We start from the raw sequence: 17,407 nt of genomic DNA on the forward strand, positions 1-17,407 counted from the left end.
GGATGGGTGTCCATTTGCCATAATCAGCAGTGCATAGTGTGTGGGGGAGGGCAGGAGTGGTCAAGTTGCAAGAGGAGTGCCTGGAGAGAGGAGGTGCCCTGCACTGACTTGTTCCTGCAGGGCCATGAGGGCAGCCTATGGAAACTACACCATGAGGTGCAGCATAAGCTTTAAGAGCTGTCAACTGCTGGGAGGCAGCTCTGGCTCCATAGCTGGGAGTACTGTGGTGTCCAACAAGGAAACCAAAACGTAGTGAATATGTTTTGCTGCCCCTAAGAAAGGTAAGCAAGCAGGAGGAAAAACAAGGGGATCCCTTTAAGCTCAAGCCTCAGAAAGCCTCAGGAAGCAACTCCAGGAAGTGAGTGCTGTCCAGATGCCCTGCCTGAAGTGCTTTTGGGTGGCTTTAAATATGACTCTGTGTCCAGTCTGTGTGGACTCTCTATTTCAAAATAGCTCAGCGTTATTTCGATGGCCTTTTACTATGTAGATGTTTCAAAATAAGCTATTTCAAAATGAGCCTGCAGTATAGACATAGTCTAAGTAGGCAGATTGCTACATTCTGCTCTTGCCTCCAGCAACAGAGCCTGGCCCACAACTACCTCCTCAAAAACATCCCAAAGCTCTGTCCTGCCACCTCATGTGTGCCATAATTGTGTCTCTCATGTGTATGACTGCCCAGTCTTCTTCCACAACTTCCCTCGGCAATAATTTTTTATCTCTACCTGCTTCCCTGGGTGGCCAAACCAACTTGTCTGCACTGCTGGGGAGGGACTTGTGTCCACTTTTCTGGGTTTCCTTTATTGTCTCATCAGAAGTCATTTTTATGCAGGGAAGGAAAGAAATCTGCAGGGACCATGAGTTCTGCACATGTGCAGTGACCCAGAATTCCCAACGAGTAAAAATAGTCCTTGGAGGACGTTCAAACAGATAAAATTGATATTTGAAGGATTAATGTACAGTATCTTTTATAGTTTAATCATCTCATCTATGCAGTTGTATTAGAAAGAAACAAAAGACTTGGTATTATGGAGACTTGCTGTTTCAGCACCTTTTCTATATTAAATTATGTGTCTGCCTAGCTTATCTCTCTTCTAGAAAGAATTCCATAAACACAATCTACTGCCTCAAGAAGCAAGTCTGAAAAGTGTCAGAACGTATGTCTGAACCTATCCACACCACCTTCATTTTCACTTCTTGCCCTTGAAGACATTAAGGGTCACTGTTTTAACTTCATTAGTTAAAAGTTTGTGTTGCTACTTAGTTTGGAATGTACAAGTATTTTTCCTCAAATAACTAAAAATTGAGTATGAAAAAGACCTGTAGGTTTTGGTGCATGTTAAGCCAACAGGACAATGACCTGAAGTTTTTCAAATCACCTTTGTGAAGTGAGGTCCCAAATCTCCTAAGCAACCTTGATAATTTCAGCCAAGGTCCTTTTAGCTCCTGAAGATATTTAGAATGCATTTTCAAATTCACCTTGCCTTCGGGGTAAGTAGAGTTAGAGCAACAGTGAGCAGCCTTAAAAATCTCCTCCCCTCTAAACTTTTTCTTACAAGCAGCAGACCCTAGCATCTGAAGTCCTGTTTCTTAGCTGTTGTTCTGCTATTCACCTTCCTAACTGTACCTTCTGCTACTTAATATTGTGGAAGATTATCAGAAAGAGTGAAACTTGTATAGGCATTTGCTACACGTTGCGGTTCCCTGCCTCTCTCTCCTTCTTTTTCTACTACATTTTCAGGTTGTATTCTTTTTTAAAAATCATATTGATTGGGTTTTATTTTAAAGAGTAAATTGGACTTTATCTCTGAATGTACTATTATGCATTCTGATTATTTGGCCAGTTTAAAGCTATGTTTTTATTTTGTGAAGTAGTGAGTTGTGCAGCTCTCATTAGTCCATCTTCATATCTTGCTTCTGTATTTGAAGAGTTATGCTATACAGCTGGGTGAAATTTTTGACCAAAACTTTTTGTTGCTGAAGAATGCCAATTCAGATCAACTAAAACATTTAAGGTGCATCTACACTGCACCGATATTTCGAAATAACTAGCATTATTTCAAAATAATAAGGTGAGCGGCTTATTCTGAAATCTATAAACCTCATTCTATAAGGAATAATGCCTATTCCAAGATAACTATTTCAAAATAAGGCATTTGTAGATGCTCCACTGCTGCTATTTTGAAATAGCCCCTCACCAGGGCCATTCTAAGTTATTCCGCAGTAGTGCCTCCTGGGGCTCTACATTGAGATAGTACATCTCCATTAGGGAAGCCTTCCTCAGACTAATTTTGAGGCCTGCAGTGTAGATGTGCTATTTCAAAATAAGCGATTTTGGAATAACTATTCTGGAATAGCTTATTTCGGAACAGCCGTGCAGTGTAGATATACCATTGGCGAATTAACGTTTCATTTGTGGAATTGAATGTTTTAATATATTCTCAATGAAACATTTAGGCCATGTCTACACTAGATGATTATTTCAAATTTACTAAGGCAGGGGCACGGGCAGAGAGAGGTGCATCCTGGAGGTGAATGCCTGGCTGCGAGGATGGTGTCGCCAGGAGGCCTTCGGCTTCCTTGACCACGGGGTGCTCTTCCAGGAAGGACTGCTTGGCAGAGATGGAGTTCACCTTTCCAGGAGCAGGAAGGCCTTGTTTGGACACAGACTGGCTAACCTTGTGAGGAGGGCTTTAAACTACGTTCGACGGGGACAGCTGAGCAAAGCCCACAGGTAAGTGCTGAATGTGCGGGACTGGGAGATGGGTTGGAAATGGGGGGAACTACAGACTATAATGGCAAGGAGAAAGGAGAGTCAGGGCACAACAGGGAGGCAAGATCAAATCAGTATCTTAGATGCCTATATACAAATGCGAGAAGTATGGGTAATAAGCAGGAAGAACTGGAATTCCTAACAAATAAATACAACTATGACATCATTGGTATTACTGAAACCTGGTGGGATGGGACGCATGATTGGAATGTTGGTATGGAAGGGTACAGCTTGCTCAGGAAGGACAGACAGGGAAAAAAGGGAGGAGGGGTTGCCTTGTATATTAAAAATGTACATACTTGGACTGAAGTGGAGATGAACGTAGGAGATAGCTGTGTAGAGAGTCTCTGGGTTAAGCTAACTGGGGTAAAAAACGAGGGTGATATCATGCTAGGAGTCTACTACAGGCCACCTAGCCAGGTGGAAGAGGTGGATGAGGCCTTTTTTAAACAATTAACAAAACTATCCGAAGCCCAAGATTTGGTGGTGATGGGGGACTTCAACTATCCAGACATACATTGGGAAACTAACACAGCGAGGCACAGGCTATCCAATAAGTTTCTGGACTGCATTGGAGACAACTTTCTGTTTCAGAAGGTTGAAAAAGCTACCAGAGGAGAAGCTGTTCTGGATTTGATTTTAACAAATAGGGAGGAACTAGTTGAGAACTTGAAAGTGGAAGACAGTATGGGGGACAGTGATCATGAAATAATAGAGTTCATGATCTTAAGGAAAGGTAGAAGGAAGACCAGCACAATTGAGGTAATGGATTTCAGGAAGGCAGATTTTGATAAGCTCAGAGAACTTGTAGGTAAGTTCCCATGGGAAGCAAGACTGAAAGGAAAAACAACTGAGGAGAGTTGGAAGTATTTCAAAGGGACGTTGTTAAGGGCCCAAAAGCAAACAATTCCGCTGTGTAGAAAAGATAGAAAATATGGCAAAAGACCAGCTTGGCTTAACAAGGAGATCTTGCATGATCTCAAAATAAAAAAGTAGTCCTATAAAAAATGGAAACTAGGACAAATAACAAAGGATGAATATAGGCAAGCAACACGGGAATGCAGGGGCAAGATTAGAAAGGCAAAGGCACAAAATGAGATCAAACTAGCTACAGGCATAAAGGGAAACAAGAAGACCTTTTATAAATACATTAGAAGCAAGAGGAAGACCAAGGACATGGTAGGCCCACTGCTCAGTGAGGAGGGAGAAGCAGTAACAGGAAACTTGGAAATGGCGGAGATGCTCAATGACTTCTTTGTTTCAGTCTTCACCGAGAAGTCTGGAGGTGTGCCTAACGTAGTGAATACAAGCAGAGAGAGGGTAAGTTTAGAAGATAGGATACACAAAGAACAAGTTAAAAATCACTTAGGAAAGATAGATGTCAGCAAGTCACCAGGTCCTGATGAAATGCATCCCAGGATACTCAAGGAGCTGATAGAGGAGGTATCTGAGCCTTTAGCTATGATCTTTGAAAAATCATGAAAGACAGGGGAGATTCCAGAAGACTGGAAAAGGGCAAATATTGTGCCCATCTATAAAAAGGGGAATAAGAACAACCCAGGAAACTACAGACCGGTCAGTTTAACGTCTGTCCCAGGGAAGATAATGGAGCAGGTAATTAAGGAAATCATATGCAAACACTTGGAAGGTAATAAAGTGATAGGGAATAGCCAGCATGGGTTTGTGAAGAACAAGTCATGCCAAACTAATCTGATAGCTTTCTTTGATAGAATAACGAGCCTTGTGGATAAGAGAAAAGCGGTGGATGTCATATACCTAGACTTTAGTAAGGCATTTGATACGGTCTCGCATGATATTCTTATTGATAAACTAGGCAAATATAACTTAGATAGGGCCACGATAAGGTGGATGCATAATTGGCTGGATAACCGTAGTCAGAGAATTGTTGTTAACGGTGCTAAATCCTGCTGGAAAGGGATAACAAGTGGAGTTCCGCAAGGGTCTGCTTTGGGACCCGTACTGTTCAATATCTTCATCAATGATGTAGATATTGGGATAGAGAGTACGCTTATTAAGTTTGCAGATGATACCAAACTGGGTGGGGTTGCAACTTCTTTGGAGGATAGGGACATAATTCAAAATGTCCTTAGCAAGTTAGAGAAATGGTCAGAGGTAAACAGAATGAGGTTTAATAAAGAGAAATGCAAAGTGCTCCACTTAGGAAGGAACAATCAGTTCCATACATACAAGATGGGAAGAGACTGTCTAGGAAGGAGCATGGCGGAAAGGGATCTAGGGGTCATAGTGGACCACAAGTTGAATATGAGTCAACAGTGTGATGCTGCTGCAAAAAAAGCAAATATGATTCTAGGTTGTATCAACAGGTGTGTTGTAAGCAAAACGCGTGAAGTCATTCTGCCGCTCTACTCTGCACTAGTTAGGCCTCAGCTGGAGTACTGTGTCCAGTTCTGGACGCCACATTTCAAGAATGATGTGGAGAAATTGGAAAGGGTACAGAGAAGAGCGACAAGAATGATTAAAGGTCTAGAGAACATGACCTATGAAGCCAGGCTTCATGAACTGGGCTTGTTTAGTTTGGAAAAAAGAAGATTAAGGGGGGACATGATAGCGGTTTTCAAATATCTAAAAGGGTGTCACAAGGAGGAAGGAGAAAATGTGTTCCTCTTGGTTACTGAGGACAGGACAAGGAGTAATGGGCTTAAAGTGCAGCAAGGGAGGTTTAGATTGGACATTAGGAAAAAATTCCTAACTGTCAGGGTGGTCAAATATTGGAATAAATTGCCAAGGGAGGTGGTGGAATCTCCCTCTCTGGAGATATTTAAGAACAGGTTAGATAGACATCTGTCAGGGATGGTGTAGACAGAGCTTGGTCCTGCCTTGAGGGCAGGGGGCTGGACTCGATGACCTCTTGAGTTCCCTTCCAGTCCTATGATTGTATGATTCTATGATTAAGTTCGACTTCTAGGAACCTAATTTTACAAATTCGAAGTTCCATGTCCTCACTACAGGGAAGAATCAAATGTAGTCCAAAGTACTGCATGCACCATAATAGAGCCTGCCTTGGACTCTGAACCCCAGGAAGCACTCTGGCAAGCTGTGGGAGGGCTCCTGTAGGATTAATTCAAATTAGCAGCACCGGAGATCCACATTAATGTTATTTCGGACTTACAAATTCAGGAATAGCATAATTACTCATGAAAAAACAAGACTACAGATTTCAAATTCCACAACACCTTATTCCTGAATAATGAATTTGGTAGTGGATGTATTACTTCGAAAATTGACCACTGGAAGGGGGTTGCTAATTTCAGCCTTAGGTCCTTGTGTAGACCAGGCCTTAGACTTTTTGATTCAAAATGACATTCCATTTTGAAATTTGCTTAAATTTGATCACAAAAACTTTAAAAAAAACCTCAAATAAAATAAAACATTTCATTTTGAGCAGAATTAAAACTTCTGTTCAATTCATTACTGTTTTTCTCTTCAGTCACTGACTGGAAAATAAGTTACTTGCATAGCAGTGCTTCACTAGTTTGAAATGTTGCTAAATGCAGGACACTTACAGAAATAAACTAGAAATATGGTGTGTACTTAGGATTCAATGCTGATTATATTATACCTTGGAATTACTTGCATTTTCAATAAATGGTTTAAAAAGCATCAACTGGCAAAGCTATATATTTTACTGTTGCAAACTTTAATGATGGAATCTAGCCTGCTTTGAAGACAGTGGCTAACCCACCATTGACTTGAATGGAGCCAGGTTTGCCCCCTGAGTTCTAAATCTGATACATGTTGGTGGTCCAATGTGCCCATGTAGAAACCCATGGACATCAACATGACTTTGTCCTTTTGAAGGGCTGGCATATAAGGATGACTTTGTAGGATCAGGGCCTTAAAGTTGTGTCTAGGATATTTCCGTGTTCATGCAGCCAGTTTTATGTGACAAATAGTTGTAAGTAGCAATAAGTATGAAGCTTTTGTAATAAGCAATTTGTCTTCTGCACATAGCACTTGCTGAAGATCCCTATTGGCTTATGCACAAAATGGTTTACACATAAAACTAACCAAAAGATATGAAGATATAAAACAAATAGTCTTCATGTAAGCCACTTTATAAAGATACCACTATATGAGACTTCCATTTTTGGCAATGAGTTAATTTTTTTTATATCTGTAGTGAGGTACTGGGACTATTACCACTTTTTTAATATTAGTAAAATTTTCTTTCCATTTTCCAAAGACTCCCTAAGGTCTATAGTTTTCTTTGAGGAAAACTGTTGCCATTAAATATGCTGTATGTCAATGCAGCAGTGAGGTGGTTAATTTTGACTGAATATTATGCTATATAACCACTTGGCATTTAACTTGAAAAATGACTTTCTGCTTCACCTGTCAGCAGCCCAGTTCTCATCAAATAAGTGAGTGAGAAAAATTTTTAAATTTCAATTTCCTGATGCTATTAGACACTACTTCTTCCATACTTAAACAGTTTAGCAGTGCATGTACATGTTTTGGTATTCATGCCATGCATCACACTACATGCTATTACAATAGCTTTTTTGTTTAAAGGGTAAAGAGATGCATGGATCTTTATCTTGGGGTTAGGAAAATGTATTGCAGGAACATGGCCAATCAGGTTTCTGAATAACTTTGTAACATAGTACCATAACCCTGATGTAGTGCAAGGAATTTAAAATACTAGGTGACTCTGACTCTGAGAAAAGAAAGCATTCAGAATGAAGTAAGTATGCACAGTAATCTTGTACTGTACTTCTCTAGAAAATCAATGACTTATGTAGCATTAATCTATTATATTCTTTCTTGTGTCAATTATGTATTTATAAATCATGCAAGAGACACAAGCATTTTCTATATGTGTTTAAGATTAAAAATACATTCAGTTCATCTTATCTTAAAGGTATATCTTCCATCATTTTTATTTCAAACATCCAAATTACAGCTTTCTAATTTTGTTTATATGTTCCCAAACCATAAGGAAGCTAGATTTAGATGAGGCACAAGGCACCATTTGATTACCATGTCTGATGTTACCTAACATCTTATTCATTGCACCATTGATAAGTCCTGGGATATTTTACTTGACTGGGAAAAATGTTTGTCTTTCTGTCTTTCCTCTATTAATTTTATTGTATTCTGTAATGTGTATAAATCCACAATTCTAGAGTACTAAACATCAAACACTATTTGAAGTAATAGTTCATTGTAAATCTATGCTGGTATCACTAAGGCTGTCATTATTTATTCATGTATTTGTTTAGCGCTGACTGTGGAATACACTACAATAAGGATAGACAGAGCCTGAAGAGCCCCTGAAAAACAGAAAGACAGAAAGAAGGTGGCACTTAGGGTGTTAGACTCAGTGATCTCCTGAGGTCTCTTCCAACCCTATGATCCTATGATTCTATGATATATGACTGCTAATCCAGCCTTTTTTACTCCAATAGTCCTCTCAGGACAATTGACTGTGAATACCAGGTTATCTTTGCTCTTTTTCCTAACTCTGTTTTCAGTTCCCTGCAGATCTCTTCAAACCCTGACTGACTGATCATGCCTCCAACTCCTGGATTTGAAAAACCACAAACCTTTCATTTAACCATATTAAAGGTAACATAAATGTTACAACAGCTTTCATTAACTCATCTTACTGCCAGAGGGAATAGACTACTCTTGTAAGAGCTTGGTAGCACTTCCCCTCATGACCACAATCTAGCTCACTGACCCTCTCTGTAACCCTGTTCCTTTTTCTTCACGGGAGCCAAATGGCACTTCACAATCAAACCCCAAAGTAAAAAATGGGCACTTTGTGGGAGGTTCTTTTCTGGAGTCTGAGCTCTTTATCTCTGTGCATCAAGCAGCATATGCCCTTTTCTGTCTTTGATGCCATCATATAATTTCGAGCTAACACAGACTCTTCTCCATGCATAGTGATAAATTGGATCTGACATTTTGAAAAAACATGGTCTAAATTGTCAAACTGGACTAACGATGGTGGGTGCCTCCACTTTTTGGGTAATGTACTTGAGGGACCTTAATGGCACCTGAATTTCAGCAATTGCTTATCTCCTCTTTGAAAATCAGGTCTCATGTAGGTGTCTCAAGGTGGACACACAGAAATTGAAGCATCAAAAATCACTAACTGCTTTTGAAAATATATGCAAGCATGATCTGAACCACTGCTTCCAATGCAGCCAGCTGGAAGGGGAAAGGTGTTTTGGGTATGGTTATGCCCACTCAGTTGTTTAGCCCTGCTAGGTATTCAACTGTCAATATGAAAATACAGCTCATGCTGGAATGGGAAAGAAATCCTGGGTATGGTTATATAAATCCAGTTTAGCCAGTGCTATATGCCTGATGGGTGGTCAATTGTTAGAATGAAATTTTGCCTATTGAAACTAATTTGGCTGTTGTGGGGTCACAAACCATGTTAACCATAAGTATAGGAATTGTAAAATATGAACACCAGTGTTTGCAGGAGAGACACTGTCATTGTAAAGAGTCACAGATGGACAAGCCTTTCCCTTCCAGACTCAAATGGATTGGATTGGGGGGAAGAAGCTTGAACCAGCAGGCTACATGCTCTCCAGGCATGAGCTCTGAGACTGGTTCAACCTGTCTCTCCCTCCCCACCCCCAGTTCTAAGGATAGAACTAAAATAGACTCCATAAGGAGTCTCTTTATTATTTTAAAATATTATTCCAGTGGAGGCTGGAATCTTTTGGTCAGCCTATGCGGTGGGCCAAGGGATGAAATCACTGAGAAACTGACATCACAAAGAGCTGAAATCAGTAGGTTTGGCTCAGAGCCAGACCCATCTCAGAAGCAGCAGCAGGCAGCCAGCAGGGCGGCTGGCAGGAGCAAGTGGCCAGCAGGGAGGCCAATGAGTGATGAAAGATGTGTGAAAAAAAAAACTAGTGATCGTCAGTTGTTTGGCTTTCTTCTGCATGTCTTTCTAAACTTCCCTGTGAAGAATCAGGATCCCCTCAAGCTCTCTTGAACTTCAGACTATGTCCCGTGAATGGATACTCTGCAGAGAAAAGGTTTCTGAGTTCCAGAAAAAAACATTATCAAGACTCTTTATCATCAGCTGTAGCTTTGGTGCCACCTTCTGCTTTTTCACTGTCCTCATCACTGAAGCTTGACTGAATCAACTCTTTCAGCTCTTCGTCCAGGTTGGTGATGTGGGACTGTAGTAGCTCCTAGATATTATCAAATCCCTTCTCTCTAACATGATGACCCAGCTCTGTAATTTCCTCCATCTCATGTCGTTTTTCAAGTAAGCCATGAATACCATTCACTACCTTTAGCCACAAATTTTTCCAATACGTATTGATAGTAGAAAGGTTTATTTCATCCAGAGTCCAAATAGTTTTAATACACACTGCTGTGTATTCCTTCTGGGTGTAATCCTTCTGGGTATGTCTACACTACAGCACTAATTCGAACTAACTTAATTCGAATTAGTTAATTCAAAATAAGCTAATTCAAATTAGTGCACCTAGACCTAAAAACTAATTCAAATTTAATGGGTAGCAGGTTTAAAACTAATAAAAGGAAGTTCTTCTTCACACAGCGTGTTGTCAACCTGTGGAACTCCTTGCCAGAGGAGGCGGTGAAGGCTAGGACTATAATAGAGTTTAAAGAGAAGCTGGATAAATTCATGGAGGTTAGGTCCATAAAAGGCTATTAGCCAGGGGATAAAATGGTGTCCTTGGCCTCTGTTTGTCAGAGGCTGGAGAGGGATGGCAGGAGACAAATCGCTTGATCATTGTCTTCGGTCAACCCTCTCTGGGGTACCTGGTGCTGGCCACTGTCAGTAGACAGTATACTGGGCTAGATGGACCTTTGGTCTGACCCAATACGGCCATTCTTATGTTCTTATGTTCTTATGAATTAGCGTTTTGCTAATTCAAAATAGCATGTCCACATTGAGTGGACCCTGAACCGAAGTTAAGGCTGGCCGGAACCAGTGCCGGCAGGGCATCAGGTTAGGACTTAGAGTTTGGCCAGTATACATGGTAGAAGGGCATTGCTGGCATTTGATGGCACAGTTCTGATTACTTAACTCAAGTAGTAAAACTTCATGCTTTTAGATGCAGAATGGCAAAATTCACAACCTGCTAACATTATTAGGTTCATCATTATGGCCCAAATGAAAGGATTCTTTGCTGCAAAATGACATGGTGACGATTGTTAGCACCCCTCAAACTCAATCATTTGTGGCTAGGCTGGTTGGTTTATTAGGATTATGGATGCTGGGTTATTTAAGTTCCATGTTTTCATTAAGGATGGATGTTTAATCCTTTTTGACAGCTTTCACAGGAGTCCACTTTTGCAGTAGCCAATTTTTGAGGGGACCATAATTTATAATTTATCTTAAACTTGAGCACAGAGGCAGAAATGGATGGGAGCACTTTATGTTAAGTGTGATAAGACATGGGAAGACACTTTAATAGCTTTAACACTGAGTACAGTTTGAGACAGCTCTTGTCAGAATCTAATAATTCACAAGAGAGAGAAAGATTTCACTTCTGGCCAAATCCTATTTGTTTGTGGCTAGATGAAACCCCTTTGTCTTGGCAGCCAGTTATGGCCCTTGAATAAATAAAGAGCAACTCCATAAGATGAAGGGTTTTTTTCTATTGGATAACAGGGATTTTCCCCAAGGCTAAAGAAATCATAATTAAAGTTGGGGCTGTTCGCTAACTCAAGTCAATTGTGTGGAATATTTACTTACTGACCTCCATTACAGCATCCCCAAGGGAAGCATATTCATATATCCCAACACAAATCTATGGATCTCTTTAAAACCTCACTGTCTGAAGCTATTTTATTTGTTTCTGAAAGACCAAATCAGCACAGAAGTTAGGAGGCAACAGGTGACAACTGTAATACATAGATTCATAAACCATGCTTCCTCATCTACATTTGCTGGTACCATATGCTCTAATCCATCAATAACACTTGCTAGAAATGCTTTACAAATATTAACCAATCTTCACAATATATGTTCCATTGACAGAGGTAGGAAAAGTACCATTGTCTCATTTTTCCAGACGAGGAAATTCAGGAAAGGAAGTTTACAGATCTTGCCCAAGATTCCAGAGACAATGAAAGAGAGAGGATTTGGAACTCATTTGCCCCAGATTCTTCATGAAACTATGAGAATGTTACTAGGAATATCATTACAAACTTACAGAGAAGCTTGAAAAGTATGAAGCGAGTGATGTGCATTACAGTGTTTACTTTTGCCACAAACGCATTCATTCCTATGCGAGGTTCAGAGACAGGCAGACTCTATCTTTGTACATGACTGAGTATTGTCCATGTGTCCAACTACATTAGGCTTGGCAGAATTTGATTTTTACTTTTTAAAAAAGTTTTGACTGATAATATCTGTTTGTTTTAAGCATTTAAAAATATTTTTATTGATTTAAATTGTCACTGTTGTGGAAAATTATGGGGGATTCAGATGTGAGAGTAGATGTCAAGATTCATAAAGTTAAACCTTTATAACTGTTTAAACACCAATTGGCAACATCACATATCAAACTACATAAAGTAAATACCCTTAAATCAAACTCTAATAATTTTTCAGAGTGTTATTTTTCTCAATGGCCTATCTATAAATTTGGATTATTATCAATGGAAATATTTTTCTCATTTGTGTGTGGAGGGTAAAATCAATAATTATCCATGTTTACAAATAAAAATTTAATTCTTTCAACCCTAAATACCTCGTAATCTTTCTGATCTGTTAACCTCATGACTGGAAGGAAAACCACTTCAACTGCTATAGTTCCCTTCAATTACAATAAATCAAAGAGAAAGAGTATATCAATTCATTCTCTTGTCATTTAATAATGTCTCATGCTTTCTATGTTTCCTTAATCACCTGAGAATAGTTGTACATATTTATAAATCCTCTTGCTTCCTTCAGGAATATCTATATTGGATTTTATAAGAGTTTTATAATAGAGCCAATAACTGTTTGGATGAAATTCTGGGAATTCTTCTGTAGTCACTTTTACATGATAATCATTATGAGATTGCTTCCCCACTGCTTGCTTAATGCAGCTGTCCAAGTTTTGTATTTACTGGGAATCCAATTTGTTTTAAGAAATTAACAAAACAAATACTTAAGTACTGTGCTGAACATATCATAACGTTTTTATTCATTTTGGTGAGAAGAAAAACAAGCATTCTGCTGCTCATGAAACAGCTTTTGAAACCATTTTTATGAAATTGAATCTCTACCAAAAATAATTTGTTCATGTTAATACAGATGCAGGATGGCATCTCAATAATTCTTCATTGCCTTTATCTCTTAACTATATCAAACTTTTCTATGTTGCTAGTCTAATATCTGCTCAGAGAGGCAAGCTCTGTTCCCATGGGTAAAGACTTCCTGCTATATTCTGGCAGCTAGGCCTCTGTTCTGCATAAACTGAGGTAAGAGTCTCATTGCCCAAGAGAGATGTGATCTCACTGTCATATGGGTTGTGCATCAACTGTACCACTTGCAAGCCAGTGTGGGAACCCCACTCTGAACACTTGGGGACAGGAAAAAGCAGTCCCTTGTTCTCTCAAAAGCGACGAGGAGTCCTGTGGCACCTTATAGACTAACTGAAGTGTAGGAGCATAAGCTTTCGTGGGCAAAGACCCACTTCGTCAGATGCATGTAGTGCCACTACATGCATCTGACAAGTGGGTCTTTGCCCACGAAAGCTTATGCTCCTACACTTCAGTTAGTCATAAGGTGCCACAGGACTCCTCGTCGCTTTTGCAGATTCAGACTAACACGGCTACCCCTCTGATACTTGTTCTCTCAGGAGCCCAAGGATCTACTGTTGTCTGGCTATACTGAGAGAAAGGCCAGAAGACACTTCACACAGTTTTAATCAGACCAAAACTTCATTATTAGATAAAAGTGTACAACACAACTAACCCCATTTCAGCTCTCTGATCCTGCTAATCCAGGGAAAGGGGTCTTTCTTCCATTTTTGAACTCTGGTCCTTGGGGATAAGTTGGCATCATCAGGCTGACCCACTCCTCATTTTTTGCAACAGCCTCTAAGCCTTACTCCCACCCCTAGACCCTCTCCTGCAGCAAGCCAGACAACCCTTGCCTCCCTTCCCACTTAAAAGTGTGGTGCAATCATTCTGAGTTAGGGGTCTGAATGATTAACCCATTAACTGGTAGGGGCTGGAACAGCTCCCTGTTCACTGTGGGCAAGGGGCTACTTAGTCCCTCGGGGCTTGGTGCAGGGACCTGGGATGTGGGGGTGTCCCCAGCCCGGCCAGAGAAGGCAAGCATAGGCACATTGCAGGCTGGGGCACACCAGCCCGACCAGAGCAGCCCCTGTCAGTGGCGGGAGGCAGAGCTCCAGCCTGCCCCCTTTAATATGTTAACTGATTAAACATTACATTTAACTGCTTAACCAATTAAATGGGATTTTACATCCCTATTTTGTAAGTAAGTAAGTAAGCTTTTAAGTAATTGCATGGGGGTGAAAAGGTCTCTTTCATGTTTGGTGAAAGGCACTTCTTAATATGAACTCCAGTCATCTGAAGAAGTGGGCTGTGCCCACGAAAGCTCATGATACCATCTACATGTTTTGTTAGTCTATAAAGTGCTCCCAGACCATTTGTTGTTTTTTTCTGCACAGATTAACTTGGCTACCCGCTGAAGCTTCGGAGGGTATGTCTACACTACCCTCCTAGTTCGAACTAGGAGGGTAATGTAGGCATACCGCACTTGCAAATGAAGCCCGGGATTTGAATTTCCCGGGCTTCATTTGCATAAGCGGGGAGCCGCCATTTTTAAAACCCCGCTGGTTCGAACCCCGTGCAGCGCGGCTACACGGGGCTCGAACTAGGTAGTTCGAACTAGGATCCTGCTGAACGAGGTGGAACGAGGTGTACCGGTAGTTCGGAATAGGAATCCTAGTTCGAACTACCTAGTTCGAGCCCCGTGTAGCCGCGCTGCACGGGGTTCGAACCAGCGGGGTTTTAAAAATGGCGGCTCCCCGCTTATGCAAATGAAGCCCGGGAAATTCAAATCCCGGGCTTCATTTGCAAGTGCGGTATGCCTACATTACCCTCCTAGTTCGAACTAGGAGGGTAGTGTAGACATACCCTCCATGAGTTAATAAGGGCATAGCAAGAATTTGCATAGCCCACTTTGAGGGAATGTTTTCCTTCAATCTGGGTTATGGAACCTTCTCCCTGTAGATGTAAGATATGGACCACTTTTCCCTGGACCCCACTGGTCATCTCCTCAGTACTCCACTAGCTTACCTTGTGCACTGACCCACAGAGTCTACTCTCCCTGGCTATCTACTGAGAGAGGCTGTGTACTGCAGTGTAGCTCCTATACAACTGCCTCCCTCTTCCTGCATCAGTGGAGCCATGAGAGTTCTGCTGCACATTTCCGCCCCTGCACACAAAAGGTCAGGATTTGTTCCATGATATGTTACTTATGGGCCCAAACCTACAAAATGCTGAGCATTTTTTGCAAAGTTTCTGTGTATACTTAGTTCCCATTAAACAGCCATCCCTAATCACTCTTGAACAGCAAGAGGATTGTGCCTTTATTTGTACTCTTACATAATACAAGGACTGTAGATGATAAAGATGGTGAATAGGGTTGTCGTTATAAATTGGAGGGAAAACTGCTAGAAATGGAAGTTTAGCACTAAAGTAATGTCTGTACAAATAAACTCCAAACCTGTTTTCTGTACAGATTAGATTGCCAGGAATGGCCACTGAAGTTAGTGGGGATTTCTTCCTGAATAAGCTTGTCAAGAGAGGAGCCACTAGAACACAGAGTTCTATTTTATCTTTTTCAAATCTGTTTATTTGAAACCACAATCAGTAGTTTGATTAAGATACATTTTATTCCATTCTCCCCTTGCTTAGTCACCACTCAATGTTGGTCTAAAAAGCAGCCATATCAGAATGGCAGCATTTTACATCAATTTGGCACTATTTTACCATGTGTAAATACTTATATGAGGTGCAAGGCAGTGGAGGATCAGGTCCATCATTTAGAGAGCTCTGTAATTCTCAATCTTGCTAAATTTCCTGCCGACTGGCTGCAGAATAAGAGTTCTTTGCCAGAGACATTAACAAGGCATGGCAGTACAGTCCTTATCACACACATACAGTAGGTAAAATCAAGCTCCACCATAGAACTGTGCTGGAGGGGTATTTGCAGAAGAGGAGAGAATAAGGGGAAACATGAATGAAGCACAAAAACAGTCTCCTATTTTTTTTCCAGATGTGATTGTAACAGGTGAAATATTTATGTTTATATAACTATGGTATCTGAGATGGCTGAACAAAGTTGAGTGGTTGATCTTGCTTTGCGTGCATGTTTTTACTGTAAGAAACCCAGTATCCTCCTAGGCAGTGTTTTCTGAAGGCATATTTTTGCATTCCAGAATATGACAATTGCTGTTGAATCTATCAGGGATTTTGGAATTTGGCATCTATTCCAGGTCTCTCTCAGTTGCAAAGCTAAACTGCCTCTCTGGCCTGTTTTCTTGTCATAGTTTCTGCAGCAATATTAACTATATGGTAGGCTTTCCAGCTGCCTATTTTTTTACAGCAATAAAATTGTCCATACACTGCAGGTTGCAGAAGTAAAAAGACATGCTGAAAAAACAGTGTTTAACTGGCATATCAAAACAAACAGTTTTAAAAGTTTTTTTCATCCTATTGAACTATATCTGATCTCAGCATAGCTGAAGTTAGGACTAATTCTTTGCCTCCTTATTAACCACTTAGACAAATGGAGTTAAAACCTTATAGTTTTCAAAATAAACATACAATTTTGCTAATTTTAGAACCAGACCACAATCTCACTGATTTCAGTGAAGTTGGATAAAACCTATCAACTTTATTACATGTAAGTAACACAAAAATTTGCTAATCCATAACATTTTCAGCAATAGTTTCTTTTCAGCTACAGGTCTGCCAAATAAGCAGATTATACTACTACATTTTGTGTCAGACACTAGCAGCAGGAAACCATTATTTTAAAAGATTTAAATTATCAGATTTTATTTACCAGAATACTTTTCTTGGGAGGTATCTCACTTCTGTAAGAGTTTTAAATTAGCAGCTTTTATTTATCACAATATTATGCTCTTGGGCTATCACACTTTCTTTTATGTTATTTACCCAGGCCAGTGTGTAAGAAAACAACTGTGTGACATTGGGAACTCTACAACACGAATGTGAAAAAGCCCAGTAGTGGGATTACTGCAGAGAGATGCAACATTCAGAGGTACATCTGGAGAACCTTTTTAATATTGTGTACATTTTGAAGCCACTCTCAGCTATATATTATTTTAATTAAATAGAACAACAGAATATCATTCTATTATTTTACTGAGGCTCAGAAAAGCAAATTCTAAATTCAGCCATAAATAAATTTAACCACTGGTTAACACTGTTCCAGTTTTCAAAAATTCTTTTAGATAAGTTTTCATCATTCATTAAAATGTTATATAGTTTCCCATATTGCTTATTTTAAATCCCTATCTAAATGTATTTAATAACATCTAGTTTTATTTGCCATCATTGTAAAACATTCTTTTTCTAATACTGTTGGTAACATAAGAAAAA

At 40.0% G+C, this 17,407-nt stretch overlaps 1 long non-coding RNA gene across 1 annotated transcript; it reads left to right on the top strand.

Annotated features, from left to right (window-relative positions):
• The first annotated feature begins 2,330 nt into the window (after positions 1-2,330).
• On the top strand, positions 2,331-17,163 carry LOC142831072 (uncharacterized). The gene is made up of 3 exons (XR_016350508.1): positions 2,331-2,731; positions 8,287-8,380; positions 16,965-17,163. It is a non-coding gene; the product is annotated as an uncharacterized LOC142831072 (long non-coding RNA).
• The last annotated feature ends 244 nt before the right edge of the window (positions 17,164-17,407 follow it).

This window comes from Pelodiscus sinensis, chromosome 12, assembly GCF_052426305.1.
Source record: "Pelodiscus sinensis isolate ZL-2025 chromosome 12, ASM5242630v1, whole genome shotgun sequence".
Classification (NCBI taxonomy): domain Eukaryota; kingdom Metazoa; phylum Chordata; order Testudines; family Trionychidae; genus Pelodiscus; species Pelodiscus sinensis.